The sequence below is a fragment of the Rhincodon typus genome, chromosome 1 (genome assembly GCF_021869965.1).
Source record: "Rhincodon typus isolate 14 chromosome 1, sRhiTyp1.1, whole genome shotgun sequence".
Classification (NCBI taxonomy): Eukaryota; Metazoa; Chordata; class Chondrichthyes; order Orectolobiformes; family Rhincodontidae; genus Rhincodon; species Rhincodon typus.
The window spans coordinates 85,884,283-85,903,506 of record NC_063332.1 but is presented as its reverse complement, the minus strand read 5'-3'; positions in this window follow the sequence as shown (position 1 = coordinate 85,903,506).

The window sequence follows — 19,224 nt, the reverse complement described above, 5'->3', positions numbered from 1 at the left end:
ACCTCTATCAGTTCTTGTCTTGGCCTTCACTTCTCCAGCTGAACTGCTCCAATCTACCTTCACAAATAAAGTTCTTCATGTCTGGAACCAATCTTGCAAATCTCTTCTGCAAGATTTTCACCTCCTATGGAAAGTGCAATACCCAGTATTGGATACAATAATCCAGCTGAAGCCAAACGAGTGTCTTATACACGTTCAGCATAACCTCCTTGACTGTGTACTCTCTGCTCCTAGAAATAAAGTCCATGATACTCTGTGCATCAGCAATTACTCTCTGAGCCAGTCCTGCTGACTTTAATGAGTTATGTGCATGTACATCTGGGTCCCTCTGCTCCTCCTCCCTCTTCAGACTTGCAATCCTTCATTATATAATATTATATATTGGCTCTCTGTGTCCTTCTTAGCAAATAATCACCTCATAATTCTCCACACCGGACTTCACCTTCTATTTGTCTCTCCATTCCACAATTTTGGCTATGACCTTTTGAAGTTCACACTATCTTCCCAACAATTTACATTGTTCCCAGAATTAGTATCGTCCACAAATTTTGAAATTTATTAAATACCTTTTGGAAGTGCACGTACACCACATTAAGAACATAACCCTCATTAAGGTTCTGTTACCTCTTCAAAGAACTCCAAAAATTTAGTTAGAAATGAATTTCCCTTAAGAAATCCATACTTGCTTGCCTTAATTATCCCGCATTTGTCCATGTGGCTATTAATGTTGTACTGATATGTTGTTTCCAGACATTTCCCAGTCACCAAATAAAATTGACAACATGGTGGAGAAAAGTTGAGAGTGGGGTCAGATAGGGCTGTGGCATTAACTTCAAAGCAGCGAATGGAGCATCAAACTGGCAAGGATGCAAAGGTGAGACAGTTATGGCTAGGACAAGATCTACATAAGGCAGAATGAGTAGGGCTGAAAAGTAGATCACACACAAGTGTGAGGAACAAACTATTGCCAACTTAAAGATTCTAAGATAAATATGGAATGAATATTTTTCACAGCAAAGCAAAGACTGCACCAGCTTAGAGAAAGAAGGCAAGCAATAAAGTCATAAAAGGGCGATATCATCCCATTATGAAACTATCCCTTTGGGTTTACATTTTCCTTTCACTTTTTGATTCGGTATTGCCTTAATGGCAAATTAAGGCAGGGAGTAGAAATGTTGTAGGAAGGTACCTGTTCATTTCTATAAGAATCCTCACTACCCCTTCTGAGAGTGGATAAGGGTGGTACACCACACACACAAAAAGCAAGTAATGTCAGTTTGCATGTGAACTAAATCAAGATTCTGCACAGTAGACTAATTAGTGAAGTTAGATCCCATGGGATTCAGGTTGAGCTTGCCAATTGAATACAAAATTGACTTAATGGCAGGAAACAGTGGGTGGTAGTGGAGGATTGTTTCTCGGACTGGAGATTTGTGATGAGCGGTGTTCTACAGGGATCAGTGTTGGGTCCACTTTTGTTTGTTATTTATATAAACGATTTGGATGAGAATTTAGGAGGCATGGCTGGTAAATTTGCAGATGACGCCAAAAATGATGGAATAATTGACAGTGAAAAAGATTATCTAAGATTATAAAGAAATCTTGATCAATTGAGTCAATGGGATGAAGAGTGGCAGATGGAGTTTAATTTGGATAAATGAGAGGTATTGCATTTTGCTAAGCAAACAATTAATTGTAGGGCTCTGGGTAGCGGTTAAGAAGGCGTTTAGCACACTCGCCTCCATTGCTTAAAGATTTGAGTATAGGAGTTGGGATGTCATGTTGATGTTGTATAGGACATTGGTGAAACCTCTTCTGGCATATTGTGTGCAGTTCTGGTTGCCCTGCTATAGGAAAGATATTATTAAATTGGAGAGGGTTCAGAAAAGATTTACCAGGATGTTGCCAGGAATGGAGAGTTTGAACATTTTCCCTAGGGAACAAGACTAGGGGACATATTTTTAAGGTGAGAGGAGAAAGTTTTAAAAAGGACATGAGGGACAACTTTTTACATGGATAGTGGCTCAAGTGTGGAATGAACTGTCAGAGGAAGTGGTGCGTGTGGGTACAGTTACAACATTTAAAAATCATGGATACGTACGGGAATAGGAAAGGTTTGGAGAGATGTGGGCCAAACATAGACAGGTGGGACTAGTTTAGTTTGGAACATGGTTGGCATGAACTAGTTGGACCGAAGGGTCTGTTTTCATGCTTTATGACTCTATGACTCTATGAATACTATTAATATTTGTAACTAGATCAATGCATTTGCCTTTAACAATCGCATCCTTGGTTTTTGCAAAGCTTTTGCTCCTAACGTTTTTGCATTCTTGGCCACACGCAAATCCATTTATCACCGTCGGTAAGTTGTGTAAGATTAAGTGAACTTTCAAATCATATAAGTTCTGGAATACCTCATTATATTTCACCTGTTGACTGTGTAGAATTATGAGATATTATGATAAATAGGGACTATGTTATCAATGATGTCATGATACTGAGAGAATAAGGTGGAACCCGTGTGTGTTGGTTGTCAGAGAAACTCTCTCCTACCCTCTCTAATGTGCACAATGTTATACTGAATAAAACCTGTCAATGATTACTTTTCTGGGTGTTGTCCTGAATTTACTATTAGGTGGCAAAAGGTTAGGGATTGAGGATGCTTTCTCCTGTGCTTTAAACTAACACTGCCTCCTACATATTGAGATGTCAGTCTGGAATATCTCAGGTTATAGACATTGTTATGTACACTGTCCCTGAGGCATCTTGCTCTTAATTACTGAGACTCTTCAGCTCCTTTTGTACTGTAACATACCTTTATTTATAACTGTACTTGGTAGTTATCACCTTCAGGTCTCTAGTGCAGCATTTAAGACACTCTATTAACTCGCTTTTGTCAGACTGGTCTCTTCTGTCTTACTGATGTCAGAGCCATGCGAACAGTTCCATCATCACAATTTCCACAAACCTCTTTGGACTACACAAGACTCTCAGGCAACAGCAGTGAGGGAAATAATGGGACACCATGGAACCTTGGACTCTTAACCTGGAAGACCGGAAGACTCTCAGCTGTCAGGTATTGTGGAAAAAAAAATGCTTCACCAACAGCAGCCAGGGAGTGAAGCTCCCAATTTGAAATGCAATAAAACACTTCACTGGAGCCACATCAGGCTTGGAGAAAGCTCCAATTGGAAAGACGAAATAAAACAACAGCTTTGCACTAGTCTCTCAGAGAATGATCCAGATGCAGGTTTTTTTTTGCCGGGAGGCAATGTAATGGTTTTGAAAGGGTTAATGTTAAAGACTGTGTTAAGCTCCATCCAATCTGATGATGTCATTAGAACTTGGGTAAGGGAAAGGAAGACTGTCTTGGGATCTTGTCGAGTGCAGATTGATATCCAGAGGACTCCTAATAGTTTAAGTAACAATTTCTAATTTACTACGGGACTTATGGCTGATTACTAAAATACAACAACCTATAGCTCGTTTAAGATGTAACTCTTTTCTCATTCGGACTCACATCGGGTTTCCCTTGATCACTGCACCCAGTCAAGGAAAGAGGGAAGCAGCACCAAATTATCCCAGCTGGAAGCTGGCAGGGATTGGCAGCAGCAAGCAGGAAAGCCCACTGTAGGAAGAGAAGCTTAACCCCACTGCGAAGCCTCTTCTAAGGATGCCTAACCTGAAGAAGTTACCCTCCTCCCTCCGGACAAACCTCAAGGGATCTCTCTCCCACTGCAACTCTCTCGTAATCTCTTCGGCCCTGAAACTGCTCGACCACGTCCTGAAGCAAACCAGGTACCGCTCACGCTTGGACATAGAGCAGTTTTTCCTCTCCACCTATCCTCTCCTCTATCCCTCTTCTATCCGCCTCCCACTCTCTCCCTATTTATTTCAAAACCCCCTTCCCCTCCCCCTTTTCTGATGAAGGGTCTAGGCCCGAAACGTCAGCCTCTCTGCTCCTATGATGCTGCTTGGCCTGCTGTGTTCATCCAGTTCTGCACCTTGTTGTCTCACAAGCTCTAAACTTGGTCAGCCAACAGTGAGTGCATGGAAAACACCACCAGTGCCACACTCATCATGATCAGTGTGAGAGGAAGGCTGCTGCAGAGCCCCCCAAATCAGTCGGCCACATAAGGGAAATGCGGGAAAGGTCACTGCAGGGTGGTGACCTCTGGAATAATCCACTGGGCATCAAGGTGCAAAACAGAGCGAATTGGATGCCTGTAACAGGGAAGTTGGTAAGAGACAGGCAAACCCAGTTAGCTGAACATTGAGCACTCAGTAAGTGACCATGCTTACAGAGCTGGGCAACTTTTACTCGTCGTAATACTTAAACACGGGAAGTGTGGGGAAGGAAGATGCCTCTGTCAGAGTTCCTGAGTTGTACACGGTAGCTGACATGACAAGGACTGGGGCTCAGGGATAATGTTGGGAGATGAAGTTGTGATTCAAAGAGGTGTGTGGGAATGTTTGGAAGCTGGGTTTGACAAGGAGTACAAAGAGAAAAAGCAACCTGGAAGTTTAGAGTTTGGGGGACTGGATGACCAGGTTGTGCCAGTGACACACTGTGCCAAGTGGGATCTGTGTTGCCTTCTGTGCTCAGTGATTGTAATGATAAACGGCTGTGATCACACCCTGGAACAGGCAGAGAGATTTCTTTCTGTCTGAGAAAACCAGTGCTACTTGTGAATGATGTGAGGCTGTTCGAAGGACAATTACATTAATCAGGCACTTTCGCAGTATAGATTGGCCCCATTTGTAATCATTGGACATTACACGTGAAAGGCTTGCAGTGTCCAACTGTGCTGGATACAAATAATGGGGCATCTTGTGGTGCAGTGGTAGGGTTCCTACTTGGTTTCAATGTCCCTTTATTCCAGGCATATGTAACAACATCTCCAAACAGGTTGGTTACAAAATATCTACGAATCCTGGCCAGAAGCCATCTTGATTACATCATTGATCGTAGCAGTCTGATCATCCTCATCTCTGTGAAGCAGAGCTGATCATGGGCGTTGTTAAAAAAAAGCTGTCAAAGAGAGAATGTGGTGGACTGTGGAGAGCTGGGGGAGTGACAGCTGCATTCGGAAGAGAAAGATGAAGACATCGAGCAGGAGGAATGTTGCTTTCTGCATGATAGAGCACTGCAGCATCAAGTCTAACAAGCCAGATGGCACTTAATTAACACTCGGTTCCAGTAGATGAGAGCTGAGTGCAGTGACCATTCATTGACTGCAAATAGCCAATGATAACTGTCTGTTCACAAAAACAAACACAGTTTCTGATTATTTGTTCTTTGTTCACTTTTGCTGATGAATGCTCACAACTACTTGAAGGCTTTTGAGTATGTGATGGTCCTACATTGAACAATGTATTGAATTATTGAATAATGGGAAAATATTAGGCTACACTGGACAATGGGGAAAGAGTAGGACTCCCCTGGACAATGGGGAAAGAGTAGAACTTCCTTAGACAGAGTTCTAAGATAGGATCAGGCTACGGGTAGGTAACCTGTGCAGTTTTGTTCTTAAATAACAATACATTTATAAATGTGCACTTGTATTTGCAATGCATGTCAACAATGTGTGTCTGAGAAATATTTCTTTATCATTCCATCTCCCTATTTGTATGGTGAAGGGCAACCTGACCTGGTGCAAGGCTGGTCTTTAGAAATGGTGCTAGTGCGGGGATGCCAGGAGGTCCCAGTAATGGTGAGTACTAGCAAGAAGGAAGATAGGATAAAAAGGACACTGCGGTGCATAGCTAATAAGACAACTTTCAGAAGATGTCATGAAAAATCTCACTCATGGAGAGAAACCCTCCATGAAACACATCATAATTGGCACTTATCCAATTCCTGATAAATTCCTGTATGCTATAATCACCAACATCTTCCAATTGCCAACCATTTTAACTCCCTTGGTGACATGTCCATCCTGGGCCTTCTCCAGTGCCACAATGATGGTACATGCAAACTGGATGAGCAATACCTCATATTCCACTTCGGGAGTCTACAGCCCGATGGCCTGATCATAGAATTCACCAGTTTCAAAATCTCCCCATCCTCCAGCCTCATCCCATGTCCAACCCTCCCTCTCATCCCTGCCTCCTTGATGTGACACAACCTGTCCATATTCTATCCTGCCTATACACCCCTCCCACTTCACTGACGAATCCCCACCACCCCCTACCTGCATCCACCTATCACCATCCCACCTACCCTCTCTATTTATTTCCCAGCTCCCTTCCCCCTCCCGAGTCCTGATGAAGGGTCTCGACCTGAAACGTCGACTTTCCTGCTCCTCTGATGCTGCCTGACTTGCTGTTTTCTTCCAGCTCCACACTGTATTGACTCTGACTCCAGCATCTGTAGTTCTTACGTTTTCCTGATAAAATCCAACTCCTTGTTTTGGCCTGTTCCTGCCCCGCTGAACTGACTTCTACCTATCACAATTTCCTATCTATTTATTCTTCCGCTTATGCAGCATCATCTGACTTCCATCTATGACTCTTCTCATGCCCTATGTTGGTTCAATAGTTTTATGGTTCCTGGTCCTACCCACCTCCATGGATATCCAATTCCTCTACACATTTATCCCCAACCAAGATGGCCTGAGAGCTATCCACCTGCTCCTTTAACAGAAGCCCATCTAGACTCTATCCTCCACCATCATCCTCCACCTGGCTGGAACTTATTCTCACATCGAACAACATCTCCTTCGACTCCAATCTTCCTCAAATAATGGGTGTTTCTATGGTTACCCACACTGCTCCTAGCTATGCCTGTCTTTTTTATGTAACAAATGACACATTTCTTGTTCTGCTCAGGACATCAATGATGAAAGGTCACAGACCTGAAAAGTTAACTCAGTTTCTCTATCTACAGATACGATCCGACCTGCCTGAGTATTGCCAAAATTTCTGTTCCAATTTTAATCATTTTAAAGTTTGTTTAACTTGAAATGGTTCTCGACCGTTTCTTCAGAAAATAATATTGGTTTCTCATGTTGGTGAGAGCCTGTCGGGTAATACAGTGTTTGCATTTGCTGCAACCGATTCTGAGCTGGACGTGTTTCCACATTCGACGTGTAGGCGCAGAATTGGCAGCCATTGGTCATGCTAAATGCCTACTACTGGTCTCTATTAAAAATGGACGCCGATAAAATGCTTGCAGTCGCTTCAAGAATCATCGCAAGGTTTTGGAGTTGGTGACAGATGAATGCAACAAACAATTCCATGTAAACAAAAAGTAAAAATTTCTTCAGATGTTGTAGAGCAAAGGGACTAACATCAGAATGATGTACAATGACAGTGTATGATGTTGTGACAATAATGTCTGTCACAGGATTGAGCTACAAAACAGTAATAGCTTGAGCCTAGTGTGAGGAGAATGTGTGTCCAATGCAAGCTATACATAAAAAGTTCTCGCAGAAAGTTCCATGTAATCAAGCAGCATTACTTTGGGAGATTAAATCGAGTTAAGCTTCAAACACAGAACTAAACAGATCCTGATAATCTAAAACTGAAGCAAAAAGTGCTGTAAGAATTCAATTGGCCTGACTGTGTCTGTGGCCAAGAGAATGATGAGTTAATATTGCAGGGGCAGAGCCTTCACCAAAGTTGAGAAGTGCACAGATACATAATTACGTTAAACAAAATGAGCACCATTGGAAATGGTTTAGTTTAGGTTGGTTTGGGACAGATATTGACAGCCAAAACACACATGACAGCAATTGTATTGAAACCTGGACAACTCTACAAGACTATATTTGAATAAAATTCTCAGGATTTCTCAACTTAAAATACAATGGAAGGCTCCGCTTTCAGAGAGGGTATGATACAGATATATGCATTAGTTATTTAAAAAGAGAAATCATAGTGGGATGGTAAAACCTAAAGGGCTAATCTCAGCTAAGCATTAAAGAAACAGGCAAAATACAATGAAACAACATGTAAACAAAATATACATTCGCACAAGCAAATAAATAAAATGAATTAACTAGTGAGAACATGAAAAACAGGAGGTGGTTAAATGTCAGAAGTGATATCAGCATGACATAACAGAGGCATAAAAGAAAGAAATCAAAGCAATAGTAGAAGTTATGAGACACGTGGAATTTATGAAAAGCTGAAGGAGGTGTTGGATGAGACAGGCACAAATGGAGCATGAAGAACTGACAAAGCAGAGCAGACGCCAGCATGTCGGCATCATAGGAGGCGAAAAAGGAGCAAGTCAATATCAGATATTTCAATCGACTGCCAGCATGGAGTTCCAATGAAACGTCTCCATTACCAATATCACCCAGTCCCCAGCAACTCTAACCCGTACACCAGCAACACATTGGTGCATAATGAAACAATGAATTGAAGTGTGAGATGGCTGGAAGACAGGATTGCATTTGTAGTCAGCAGAAAGGGCTTTGCACAATTTTATCTAAATGCTCAGTCACCCATGAGAGAGGAGGCTTTAATGTAAGCAGAAAGTTAAGAATACAGGCCTTGAACATTTACAGATAAATTACCAAGGCCCTTGGAGGGAGTATTTGGGGACCTGTTGAAAGAGATGAATAGGTTGGAACACAGGGCGATGAACTGCAGTCTGTTGGGTCATCACGTTTCAACATGGTGAGAGAAGGAGAACAGCTCAATAAATGCCAGAGGGTGCTCTCTGTCTGGCTTTTGTGTTCCTTGGTGCACTACATGGGCAGTGAAGGCCAGCAAAGAGGTCATTTCTCGGGCAAGGGGCAGGAAGCCCTCAAGCATGAAGTACCACAGGCAATAGGAGCCTCGGAAAACGATGACTCAGGCCCAGACTGTGGCTCTCAGAACATGGCAGTAATGTCAGGAAATGTCTAACGGCTTTACTCAAATGGTCAAGAAGAGTAAATACGTTTGCTAAGTGATCGAAGCAGTGAAACCGCTGCTTTAATAAATGGTCACCTTGCTCTGCGATGCTGGTGACACCATGGTTTTCACTGAACACCCCCGGATTTGCCTGGTGAGATGTTAGAAAGGGGCCAATGAGTCACATGTGGGAGAAGTGTGGGGGGAGAGGAAGGGGTGTGTTTGGGGTAGGGGGATTTGGGATGGGGTTGCAGGGGGTTGTTGTGAGGTGTTGGTGGTGCTGCTCCCTAAGCTGCTTTCCTGCAAGTCCTGAAGACAGTCAGTAATACCACCTTTCACAGGGTAAAGGCACTGTGGTTGCTGCCAGGAATCTCCTGAAAGGAAGTACTCGGTGTGTTTGAGTCCAACTGCATGGTGACAGAGTGACATCCTTACAGTTGTGTGATCATTGCCTGTTAACACCAAGATCCACCGCACCATTGAGAAGTTACTCTCCTGGCAAATCAATCTACCTCTTCATCCTGGTCACCCCGAGCGCAGGGAGAAGACAGTGAAGACAGCTCTCTTCCGATCGATGATCTCAGTCACCTCGCTGGTTCTTCTGTGAATGGAAGGCTGACACATATTGCTACTGTTGTCTGTTCCTGCCCAGAAGGATCCTTTGATGTAGAAAGAAAAGGCAATCACAATTTTCTTACAGCCACCTTGTCACCTTTGCCTGACTTAAGTTTTCATGTTGAGATGAAGGAGGTGACATAGGTCTACCAACAAATTCCTTTATGAAATGTACTTTCCTTGGGCACTACACTGACTCATTGCAATCTGGGCTGACAATCCTGGAAGACCCTTGATGAGGCCCCCCTTCCCCTCCATCTTGGAGAGATTGCTCTGTCGGCTTCCTCCTCTCCATGTCAAACACACCATAATGGAACAAAAATACTGCAAATACTGAAATGAAACCAGAGACTGATGGAAATACGCTGCAGGTGAGAACAGAGAAACAAGGTTAATAGCTAAAATATTCCAGGTATTTGAGAATGGCCGGAGAAGCAGAAAGACTGACAAATGGTGCAGGCACATGGATGCCTGCTCACTTCCTATATTTGTCGATCAGAAGGTTAATTAAGCCACTTACAAAAACAGTTAAATGCCTCTTCTCATCTCTGCAGGCATTTTGTTCGTATTGGGAGGGCCCTTCATTATCATGTAGAGGGTTGCTGGGTGAAGCCTAAAAGTTTTCCTGTGTGGCACCTCCTTTATGGATTCTCTATGACCCTCAGAAAGACCCCCAATTCGAAAAGTTGCCTCTGTGCCTATGTCTCCTGGCACAGGGCAACCCCAGCCCCAGACACTGGAACAATCTGTCCCCAGTGACCCTCTACCTCAGAGATCTGTCTTTGAGGGCTATTAGTGAACCGTCTCCCTGCAGCCCTAGCTCCAGTAAAGGCCAGTGCAATTTGCGAAATGGCCCTTTAAGTATCCTCAGGACAGGAGCCACTTTGTCTCATGATGCTTGTCATTTCAGGGGTAAGGGAAGGCATTGCTTGTAGGTTTGTTGACAATTTTGCAATCCTGGAATTGTATCATTCTGCTCACTTTAATAAATTCTCACACATTGGGCTGCATGCAACAGATCGTAAGATCATGAAATAGGAGCAGGAGCAGGCCATTCAGCCCCTTATGCTGGCTCTGCCATTCAGTTGCTTTTGCTAGCCCTGCCATTCAACAAGATTATGGCTGATCTGATCTAACTCCATCCATCTGACGGAACCTTCACAACCTTTGAATTCCTTGTAGATCAAAAATCTGTCTAACTCAGTGTTAAATATATCCAGCCTCCCTGCTTTTGGTGGATACACACCTAGCTGCAGGCACAACACGTTACAGAGGTATGCAGCACAGGAAGTGGCTGGCAGCTCCATTCACACTACAAACCCTCACATATACCTTTGGAGTGACACTACACATGGCCTACTTTACCTTAATGTCACCAAATTCAAGCTTCTGCATTTACAATAGCACTTTGCCAGATCAGTGATTCTATGAACTCTGTCTTAGGGTTAGTTATGCATAGCTACATAGTTACATTCACAAGAAGTTCTGCTAAAAGTCAATTCACTCTAGCCTGGAATAAAACAAAGAACTGTAGATTCTGAAACAAAAACAGAAAGTGCTGACTGAACTCAGCAGGTCTGGCAGCATCATTGGAGAGAAAGCAGAGTTAACGTTTTGGGTCCAGCAACCTTTCTTCAGAATGTTAACTCTGCTTTCTTCTGGCAGATGCTATCAGAAATGCTAAGTTCCACCAGCAATTTCTGTTTTTGTTTCACTCCAGCCTAGTCTTGCTTCTGAGGGAACAAGGTGCCAGCCTGCTGTGTGAGACAATTGTTCCAATGGTGCATTTTTATATTGAACGTATCTGTGCTTCTGCAAACACTTTCTTATGAACATATCTAATCAAGCACAATTAATAGTTTGTTTATAACCAGGGCAAGTCTCAGTAGGTGTTAACAAATCACTAAAGATATCTGTCACTTTTAGTTAGTTATAAAAAATATAAGTTTCAATTTTATGCACCTATTGTAAGGTCGGGTCAGATCAGGTCATGTACTCTCATCCTCAGAGGTTGATAAGGTGATATCTGGGGGTGTCACATGTTTCTTCATGGAAGTATTGATAATGCAGGTGAGACCTGCAATACACAAGAGAAAGAAAGCATGTGGTTAGTGACAGTGGGGTTAATGTAAAAGGTGCAGTGGAATGAAGAATAGGCTTTACTCAGGTGATGGACGTGGATGTCTCAGCATCCTGCAGGAACATTCCTGGTCTTCCTTTTGCAATTTCTAGGATTCCTTCCTCAAAGGGGCTGAGGAGTCTGATGTTGGGTGACTCTCTGCCTCTTGTGATCTGTCTTCTCCCGGGAAAATGAAATGGGAAGAATTGAGCGAGATGAAAGTGATTGGTACAGATGGTAGCCCTAGTGCAGGTGTGGGAAAGCTGGTGAGGGGTCCCAACGCTGCATAGAACCCATCCTGGGTAAATGGTGTGGTTGGTGATGGTGGGTAAAAGTGGGTAAAGGAAGATGTTGCAGGCGACAATGAGATTGGCAGAGTATGAGCCTTGGTTGGTGCAGTAGCAGAGATAGAGTGACTGTGAGGTATCAGAGTGAAGTCTGGCACTTACCCTGGCGAAGTGGAGAAGCTCATTGACCTTCATACAGCACTGCTGGCCATCCCTCTGCACTATTGAGAGCTTACTGACCTGGGTGGCAACTTAGGGCCAGTTTGCCAGGGCCTGGTGTTGTGCCTCCTTTGCCAGTGTTCCAGGAAGATGACATCCGTCCTTTGCAGCAGGACATCCAGGTCGCTGTCAGAGAGTTGCAGTTCCATCCTTCCTCTTCTCTGATATGTTTGCGGATGATACGAAAGTGGGTCAAGTTGTGGACAGTGCGGAGGGCTGTTCTAGGTTACAAAGGAACATTGATAGGATGCAGAGTTGGGCTGAGAAGTGGCAGATGGAGTTTAACCCTGAAAAGTGTGTGGTGATTCATTTTGGAAGGACAAACTTGAAAGCAGAATACAGGGCTAACAGAAAGATTCTTGGCAGTGTGGAGAAGCAGAGGGACCTTGGGGTTCATGTCCACAGTTCCCTGAAACCTGCCACCCAGGTGGATAGGCGTATGGTGTGTTAGCTTTCATTAATAAAGGGATTGAGTTCAAGAGCCGTGAAGTTATGCTCCAGCTATACAAAAGCCTGGTTCGGCCACATCTGGAGTATTGTGTCCAGTTTTGGTTGCCTCATTACAGGAAAGATGTGGAAGCGTTGGAAAAGGTGCAGAGGAGATTTACCAGGATGTTGCCTGGAATGGAGGGAAGGTCTTGCGAGGAAAGATTGAGAGAGCTGGGGCTTTTCTCTTTAGAACGACGAAGGATGAGGGGTGACTTGATAGAGGTGTACAAAATGATCAGAGGTATAGATAGAGTGGACAGCCAGAGACTTTTTCCTAGGGTGGAGGTAGCTATTACGAGGGGGGCATAGTTTTAAAGTGAATGGAAGTAGATATAGGGGAGACGTCAGAGGTAGGTTCTTCACTCAGAGATTGGTAGGGGCGTGGAATGCATTGCTGGAGAGGGTAGTGGTGTTGGCCTCATTAGGGGCATTTAAGCGGCTATTAGATAGGCATACGGATGATAGTATAAGGTAGGGGTGGAGGTTAGATAGACCTTAGGATTAGGGTAAACGTTCGGCACAACATCGTGCTGTACTGTTCTATGTTCTATGTACTATGTTCCGAATCTGTCCGTAAATGAGTAGGGCAGCTTTGGACTGCCAACACTCGGTCAGATATACATCAGCCTTTTAAAGAAGTGTGGGCACCAGGGATGATGGTGGATATCTGATGAGTAGACACTTTCATGAAGCAAGCTTATGAAACACACATCTTATCAGTGTTGGCTGAGTACAGTTCCCCAGTTCCAATATCAAACTCCTTGGCTCAGAATTCAGAGATCAAGTCTTCACTTGTTCTTCAAATACTTGGACTTGAGTTGTGTCTTGTCTTGAACCACAGAGTGTTTGCATGTACATTCAAGCTACTATTGTTTTCAGGAAAGATTCATTTTGTGAAAAGGTCAGCTCATACCTTCCCTCGCAGAAAAAAAATGCATGCTGTATTTTTTTTCCATTGGGAAACTGAAATACTATGCCAAAGATTGCATTGCAAGGCTGTATTGGGAAGAAAGGATTATTCAAGAAAAGAACTAAATTTGCAAGTAGTGACTAAGTAATCACAAAACTGAGTTATAAATTCCACAAACTTACGAAAAAGAGAAGCCTGAGGAATACCATAACTTTCATACTTCTGAAGGAATACAATAAAATCATGCGAATCAAAACAGATTGCAGTTGTGTATTACATCATAATGACAAGAAATTGTACGTTCAAGCCCTAACTTGCACTAAACCCTGCTCCTCTATCTCTCTTCTCTGACCTGCAATCATTCCCAGCTAAACTTGATTTTAACATTCTCGAGCATGCTTTACAGACCCTCAAATGCCTCATCCTCCTTATCAAAATAACCTCTAGAAATGATGAGACATCTATTTTCATGTAATTTTACCTTTTGAACATCCCCGATTTTAACCACTCCATCATTGATGGCCATACGATAAGTTGTCTGGACCCTGAGGTTTAGGTTTCTCTTAAATCTTTTCATCTCTCTAACTCATTTTCCTTCCTTAAGACATACCTTAAAATCTGCTTTTTGAACAAATTTTTGGGCGCCAGGTCTAATATCTCTATATGTGGCGGTGTCATAAACAGGGGTAAATGATAAATGATTTAGATCTATTCGCCATGACACAGACCTGATTAAAGGTGATTAAGGATGGGAAATAAATATTCAAGGTTACATGGAATTTCAGAGATGATGTGGAGGTGCTAGTGTAGGACTGAGGTGGACAAAGTTAGAAGTCACACGACACCACGTTATAGTCCAACAATTTTATTTGAAATCACAAGCTTTCAGAGCGTTGCTCCTTCATCAGGTGAAATCAGGCATTTCAGAAATTGCCACTTCCTACAGACTAAGGGGGTGGCCATGGGCACCCGAATGGGCCCAAGCTATGCCTGCCTCTTTGTAGGATACGTGGAACAGTCCCTCTTCCGCTGCTACACTGGCACTATCCCCCATCTCTTCCTCTGCTACATCGATGACTATATCGGCGCCGCATCATGCTCCGATGCGGAGCTTGAACAGTTCATCAACTTTACGAACGCCTTTCATTCCAACCTCAAGTTCACCTGGACCATCTCCGATACCTCCCTCTCCTTCCTGGACCTCTCCGTCTCCGGAATCGTGTCAGCAACGACAGCTATTTCAAACCGACCGACACCCACTGCTGCCTAGACTACACCTCCTCTCACCCACCTTCCTGCAAGAATACAATCCCCTACTCTCAATTCCTCTGCCTCTGCTGCATCTGCTCCCAAGATGGGGCCAGGCATTCCCACACATCCCAGATGTCCTCCTATTTCAAGGACCACGACATGCTCCTCTTTGGTGATCGAAAACGCCCTCAACCACATCTCTTGCATTTCCTGTCCTTCTGCCCTCAAACCCCCTCCCCCCAATAAAAACAAAGACAGAATCCCTCTTGTTCTCACATACCAACCCACTAACCTCCGCATCCAGCATATCATTCTCTGCCACTTCTGCCACCTACAATCTGATCCCATGACCAAAGAGATATTTCCCTCCTCAACCTATCTGCCTTTCATAGGGACCGCTCACTTTGCAATTCCCTCGTCCGCTCCACACTCCCCAGTAACCCCACCACCCCAGCACCTTTCCCTGCAACTGCAGGAAGTGCTACACCTGCCCCTACACCTCCCCCCTCACCTCCACTCGAGGCACAAAACAAACCTTCCACATCAGACAGGGGTTCACCTGCACATCCGTCAATGTGGTCTACTGTATCCACTGCTCCCAATGTGGCCTCCTCTACATCGGTGAGACCAAGCACAGACTTGGGGACCCTTTCATGGAGGATTTGCACTCTGTACATGACAAATGAACACCTTCCAGTCACCAAACATTTTAACTCCCCCTCCCACTCCCTGGATGACTTATCCGTCCTGGGCCTCCTCCAGCATCACAATGACACCACTCGCAAACTGGAGGAGCAGCACCTCATATTCCACCTCGGGAGCCTGCAGCCTGATGGTCTTAACATAGAATTCACCAGTTTTAAAATCTCCCCAACCCCAGCCTCATCCCACGTCCAACCGTCCCTCTGATCCCCGCCTCCTTGACCTGACACAACCTGTCCATCTTCTTTCCCATCTGTCCGTCCTACCCTTCCAGCCGACTAATCCCCACTATGCCCTACCTGTATTCACCTATCACCATCTCACCTACCTTTCTCAGCCCCACCCCTCCTCTCTCTATTTACTTTCCAGCTCTCATCCCCATCCCCGTTTCTGAAGAAGGGTCCCGACCTGAAATGTCAACTTTCCTGCTCCTCTGATGCTGCCTGCCCTGCTGTGTTCCTCCAGCTCCACACTGTGTTATTTCAGAGAGACAGACAGAGTTGGCAGTCTAGTATGAAAGGGTGCATGACAGTTTTAGTGAGGAAGCATCTGGCTTCAGAAGATCATCGTATGGATAGAAATTAGGAATAGTATAAATCAGAAAATATTGCTGGGAGTATTTTGTAGCTGCCCTAATAGTGGTTATAATTTAGAAAGTGCATTTAACAAGAAATTATGGGAGTTTGTAACAAAGGCAATGTGGGAACTTTAACCTCATATTGACTGGGACTCTCAAATTGGGAAGAGTACTCCCAAAGATATGTTTGTGGAATGTTTTCATGACAATTTCTCATGGTAATACCAACCAGGGTTAAATCGATCTTAGATGTAGCATTGTGTAATGTCATAGTGAAAGGTCCTCTGGGAAATAGTGACTATAATATTATTGAATTCCATGTTAAGTATGAAAATTATGTACTCCAAATGCCAACAACAATCGTTAACTTTAAAAAGGTACATACGTATGAGAAGAGTACTGATTAAGGTCAATTGGGTAAATAGAGTACCTGCATGGGAAACATTTAAGAAACAATTAAAAATGTTCAGCAAAACTACATCCATTGAAAAACAAAAAAGTCAGTAAGAAAGATACATCTGTGGCTCACTCAGGATTTTAAGGATAGTAACAAATTAAACAAAAATAATGTTATGAAAGTAGTAACAGGTATGTGGTCGGGTAGTGTTTTGAAAACCAACAAAGGGATGCCAAAAGTTGATAAAAAGGGAAGAAAATAGAGTATAAGAATAAACTCTGAATAAATATAACATTAAATTGTAAAAGCTTTTATATGCATACAAAAAGGAAAGAATAACAGAAGTAAATGTTGGTCATTTCAAAATAAAGTGAGGAGACATTTTATCAGAGAATGAAGAAATGGCAGAGGCACTGAGCAAATATTTTTAATGGAAACTCATAGGTGACTGAGCAACATGGGCTATGACAAGAGTCGTGGCAGAGTCAGAAAAAAAACTCCTGGCAAAACCTATGTGATTCCATCTTTTGTACTTTTCACAAGCAGTATGGCAAATTTCACACTAGGCTGCAGTGAGTTACTGATTAACAGGGATTATTGCTAACAGCCAACTTGACCTCATTAATATTCAGCTTCCTATCTTACTAAACATGGAGGAATGAGCGTAATGTGGATCTTGCAGCTGCTCTTGAGTTGCAGGCTTTTCTTGTGGACTTCTTACTGTTTTTATACAGCAGAAGCAGCAAAGTTTTAATTTAAATCACTTCACAGAACTTTTATAGTCCAAAAAAATACATGAAGAGAAAAGATGTGAAGAGGGAGAGACTTCTTTTTCACGTAATGTTTGTTGGCGAGGCCTCCACATGCTTGTTGGGTGTCAATCTGGAGAGAGATTTTTTCTATAGTTCACAAAAAAATGTGAAAAAGAAACAACATTTAAAAGACTTTTGGATAAGTGCATGAAAGGAAAGGTTTGGAGGGATATGGCCCAAATGCAGGCAAGTGGGACTGGTTTAGTTTAGGAACATGGTCAGGACGGACGAGTTGGACTAAAGGGTCCGTTTCCATGCTGTGTGACTCTATGACTGTATAAACATGCCAAACAAGCTAGATGTTGGGAGATATCAACATGGAAATCTGAACTGGTAAATTCAACTCGCTGCTTGCTCCAAAGGACTTCCATGTTGGGCATCAAGTACTACCGTCTTAAGCATTCTCCATGCGCAGCAACCACAAGCACACAATGTCCACAGACATTGACATCTGATATGTGACAGCCATAAAGAACCCTCATGGCACATTATAGGATGTCTTACATTTCAAGGCAGTGTCAGTAACTATCACTGTAACACTGCTGCAAGGAAAACACACCAAACTCATGGACTGCACCAGGCTGCATCTCTGGTCTCATTCACTCTGAGCCTACCTAAATGCTTACAGCATCCTAGTCTTGCTAGGAGAAAGAAAGGAGGAGATCACACCCCATCTGCATCAATGGAACTGAGGTTGAGAGGGTGGATAGCATCAAGTTCCTCGGAGTGACGATAACCCAACCTGTTCTGGACTTACCATGTAGATGCAACAGTAAAGAAGAGACAGCAACACCTCTTCTTCCTCAGGCAGCTCAGAAAATTTGGCATGTCCATAAGGATTCTCACTAACTTCTACAGATGCGCCATTGAAAACATACTGCCCAGCAGCATAACAGCCTGGTTTGGTAGCTGTTCCACCCAGGACTGTAAGAAACTACAGAAGGTGGTGTGCACAGCCCAGACCATCACAGAAGCCAACCTTCTAACAATTGACTCTTTTTACACAGCTCATTGTTGTGGAAAGGTGGCTACCATCATCAAAGATCCATTGCACCCTGGTAATGATCTCCTACACCCTCTTCCATCAGGCAGAAGATACAGAAGTCTGAACATATGCACAAGCAGGTTCAGGAACAGCTTCTTCCCGACCATTATTAGACTGATGAATGGACTCTCTAGCCTCAAATAATGCTGATCTTGCTAATGTTGATCTTGCCCAGTGCACGCCCTGTGCAATGCAACTTGTATGCCTCTAAGTCTTTTTAATCTGTACATCCTTGCTTACTATGATCTGCCTGTACTGCTCATAAACAAAGCTTTTCACTGTACTTCGATACATGTGACAATAAATCAATCAATCAAATTAATCATTGCATCGCACTGACTTGCCTTTTTGTGCTTTGCTCACTCAACAAGACCTACCAGGCTCATGTTGCTTATGACTTGTCTGGACATTTAGTACAAGCAGAAAAGAAGGAAGCTTGTTATTTGTGAACAGTCCTCAGTCAAGTCAAGGGGGCTAGCCTTCACTCAGGGGGCCCTGGCATTTTAAGTCAAGGGTAGCCTCTGATGCCAGTCCAGGGGCTCGGACATGATTAGTCAATTACTCAGGGTGTTAGAGTCAGGCTGCTCTCCAAATAGAGGGTGAAGAGTGAATGATAGGCAGCCACCAGCAATCTTGAATCTTTCTATCCTGTTGCGGGATGTTTTCCTCCCGGAATGAAAGTGAGGCAGGTATTAAGGGAGATGAAAGTGGATGTCACAACAGGTACTGTTGGTGCAGGCAGGGAGATGTCCCAAGTGAGAGAGAAGTCAGTTCAGAGAGCATGCAGGCTTAGTGCTATTAATGGTTGGAGAGGGTGACAGCAAGTGAGAGAAGATGCTGCAGGCAATAGTGAGAGTGTTGGAGCATGAGTCTTGTGGAAGGTGGGTACTAAGCAGAGATAGAATGAGTGTGAGGTATCAGTGAGAAGATAATGGCACTTATGCTGATAGGGGG